The sequence below is a fragment of the Squalius cephalus genome, assembly GCF_949319135.1.
Source record: "Squalius cephalus genome assembly, chromosome: 6".
NCBI classification, from domain to species: domain Eukaryota; kingdom Metazoa; phylum Chordata; class Actinopteri; order Cypriniformes; family Leuciscidae; genus Squalius; species Squalius cephalus.
In genome coordinates, this window is record NC_137127.1 from 44,479,029 (window position 1) to 44,483,148 (window position 4,120).

General features: G+C 40.3%; 1 protein-coding gene across 1 annotated transcript in view; it reads left to right on the forward strand.

Annotated features, from left to right (window-relative positions):
* The window catches only part of lbhl (LBH regulator of WNT signaling pathway, like), a 489,980-nt gene that overhangs the window by 398,578 nt on the left and 87,282 nt on the right, over window positions 1-4,120 (forward strand). The gene's annotated exons all lie outside the window — the stretch shown is intronic.

The window sequence follows — 4,120 nt, forward strand, 5'->3', positions numbered from 1 at the left end:
AATGAGGGAAAGAGAGAGTTTATGACTAATACTTTGTTCTTGGAACTTCTTTCCCTCCAAGGAAATAAGTGTCTGCATCCGAAATCACATGCTTTCTGAGTAGGTACTTATTATGAATATGATTAGCGACCGCTAAAATAGTACGTTCTATAGGCCTATAGTATGAATGTAATCCGGATCCGGATGTTCTACTCTCGCAATGTTGTCATTATCATGTGACCTACCAGCGTCAGTTGTGTCGCTTCACTGCCATTCATAAATCCTCTCCTGTGGCCTCAGGGGATAGTGAATCTCGCTGAAAGTAGAAAGTCATTCAGGTGTTTTTTTGTCTTCTCTTTTATGAATACTGTGAATTTGGACATACTACTCTAGTCACATACTTTTTGGCAAAACAAAAAAGTCACTTCTACCGATGTTCACTGATGCCACTTCTAGCAAGTCATGTGATTTAGCGCATACGCTTAAGATTTTAAAGGGCAAGTAGCACACATATAACAGGGTGGATTGGAGTTTGGGAGACATAAACTAATTTTATGGTTTTACACATCACAAAAACATGAATCACAATAATTAGTATTTTATGTCAAAGACAGTAAGTAAATGTATATACAAATACTTAAAATTGCTAATTTAGAAATAAATATGTAACCTATTTCAAAGTGAAGTTGAGAAAACATGATTGGAGACTTGAGAATGTGTGCAGTGCTTCAAAACGTTTTACTAATCATTATGTATTTGTGTTTACTGGGGCAAATCTATGCATGGAAAGCCATGTGGCATGAAAGTTGATTAACATTTTATTTCAAATATGAGGTATTATTTCATGGGGACATAAAATCCACCAAACTGTAGGAATGTGTTATACTACAACATTTCTGTACTCTACCCCTATACAGTCTGCACTACTGCAGTGCCCTCTAGAGGTACAAGATGAAGACAAATATTGGCATAATGTAAAACATGCATCTTCAAAGTAGGTGGCACACTATTATGCAAGTGGTGTTCACTGCAGAACCAAATGACATCCAGCTCCACCTCCCTGGAGTCATGGGTTGAGCTTGAGCTAGTCCAGCTCCACCTCTGTGGATCTAATGGGTGGAGGGATAGGGATAGGGTTAGGGTGTGCTTGACCCTCTAGCTCCACCCATTACACCCAAAATAACATCCAGAGAGGGGAAGCTGGACTCATGCCTCTGCAGTGAGCAGCCTTTCCTATTGTGCCAGTTTCTGTTGGAGTCTGACGCCACCTAGTGACTGAGGACAGAAGAGCAACTAGCAGCAGATCTCTCGACTTTTTTAGTGGGAAGAGAGACTTATTAGAGCTCCTTTTGTAGAAAATTCACATACATATATTACACATTTTAATTACAACATTTGTATGTGCACTAAACCAGTGGATAATGCTGGTTTCTCCCCACAATGTAAGCACAACTGACCCATACACACCACCACAAGCAGACTCTATGATCAATGACATTTTAATAAAAAGGCCAATAATAATAAGACAAAACACAACTTAGCTTGGTAAATTGTTTATATATACTGTATCTTTTTTATCTTTGCAAATACAGCATACAAAAAAAAAAACACATATGGTAACATTTCAAAACATTAAAGCGAGTCTGAGCCATTAAGACATGTAGTGAGAACGTTCATCTACAATTTTACAAATTAAAAACAACAACAGCAACAACAACGAGACACTCATCCTTACTCTCCCGACATTTCATCACTCACGCTATAGGCTGCCCTCCGCTCCCGATCCAAATTCACAGTTGGCCGTAATACTGATTCTTTTAATGGTGCTTGTCAAAAATATTGAACACTTAATGCAGTATTTAAAAGGAAAAAAATGGATACATTTGTATTTACATAAGCTTATCGAATGAGTTTCAAATACACTGTATATATCTTTTTTTATATATATATATATTTCTTTATATTTATAAATGCTTCTCAAGGTATCTTCCCAAATCCAGACGCACTCCAACAGAATCCCAATCCGAATTAGAATCAGACTCAAAATCGGAATTCAAAATAGTCTGTTTATTCGTTTGCTCGTTGCTCCACAATCCATCATCCCCATAACAGGGTTTTCACAGGCGAGTGGAACCGCGTGTATGAGCACGCATGCGTTACATTTTGAGCCAAAATAACACGCGTGTCTTGGCATCTTGTACAAAAAGTGACTCTCTAAACCAGAGGGGGTCAAACTCAGTTCCTGGTGGGCCACAGTTTAGCTCCAACCTGCTCCAACACACATCCCTGCAGCCTGAAGGACTGGTGCGTTTAATTGACCTATCGGTAAGCCCCGCCCCCTTTAGTTACTGTTGCTAACTCGGAATAACAATCAGAGTTGCTAACTGTCATTCAATGACAGCTGTCAGTGTGAAAACCTTGTCCCAAGATGTTTTTGATACATTTTGGACAGAGAAGGACCACCTCTCGTCGAGGAGCATTCATGTGGGACTTAAGTATGCCATTGAGGGATATATAAAAGATTTAAAAATAAATATGGTTTACAGATCACATCATTGGATTAATACACTGCTTAATCCAAAGCAGACATTTTGCTCTGTCTTGTTTGGGTTTAGGAAATGGAATAAAATATATTAAGTTGCCCATCCTCTCAGGATACCTGGAATCAGTGTTACACGTACCCCAGGGACATAGGTATACCATTTTTGTAGCATAAACACCATCAAACCGATGAGAGCTTCGGATCTTCCAATGTTTCTCTATGGCGCTGAAACCTAAAGATATCCGACTTCCGGTCTCTGTGCAACTGATACTCAACTGCAATTGGCTCATCAGCGTTCAAGGGGAGGGGCTTACCGACAGGTCAATTAAGGTTGAAGCTAAACTCTGCAGAGCTGTGGCCCTCAAGGAACTGAGTTTGACACCCCTGCTCTAAACCATTATACAGCTCCCAAATTACCTGCAAATACAAATGTATATTTAAAAAAAAATCTAAAATAATAATCAAACAAGGCTTTTAGTACCAGTACATATATAGCGCTTGCAGCACAAGAGACATCATACATTCAGCATGGGGGTAAGAGACAGGCACTCTATGGACAGCTATGCTTTTGGGGTCCTTCCTCTCCCAGCGCAAACATCCACACAACTCTCTCCAAACCCATCGGAAAGACGTCCCGAAACCCTTTATGCAAACAGAGGCCCGATACCAAGAGTTTCTGTTCATGATTGAAACAATGTGATGAATTAATAAGGTGCGGTCACATTAGCAAAATTCTGTCCATTGTTTATAGCAGCGAGATGTTTGAAGCGCCGCTCACACAGAATTCATTTTCAAAACAAGCAACTTTCTGTTGGCCAGCGTTGTGATTCTCGTGACCAACTCGAACATGAGCAAAATCTTCATGGGGAATCTTTTCGCCCTCACACGAAACTCCCGATCACAGATTCCTACTGGAATAACTGGATTTCACTCGCAAAATTAGCAGAGCAACAGTAAAGGCCCGTTCACACCAAGGACGACAACTATAACGTTCCAAAACTCATTCAATCTCACACCACAACTACAATGATAACGGCACAGAGAAAAGATATCACTTCCAGAACGATTGTTTCCAGCTAATGAGCGATAAAAACATGCACAGCCAATCAGAATCCATCCTGCTTTATAGAGCTCGAGCATTTAAAGCGGCAGACACTTAGGGGCTGTTTACACGACACCGTTCTCAACGAAAAACTTTATGCGTTTTGGCCGTTCTTTTACACGACATCGATGTTTTGTGTGCCTGAAAACGCAGTTTTGAAAACTGTCTCCGTGTAAATCACATCTTAAAACAATCTTAAATCACATGCGTATTACGTGTTCAGTCTATAGTGTTTCATCGCCATCTAATGGCCTGGCAGCAGAATACAGGTTTTTTTTAATTCGTTTTCGCGGATCCGTGCGACTGGGGATCGTTTTGACAATGGTGTCGTCTGTACGTGGAAAACCTCTGCATATCGTTGTCGTGTAAATGTACCCTTAGAATGATATTGTGCGCTGGTGAACACACTAATATAGTTATAGTTCTTGGTGTGAATGGGCCTTAAATGCGACCGCACCTCTAGACCTGCATGTGAATATACCGAAGCACCTGGAACG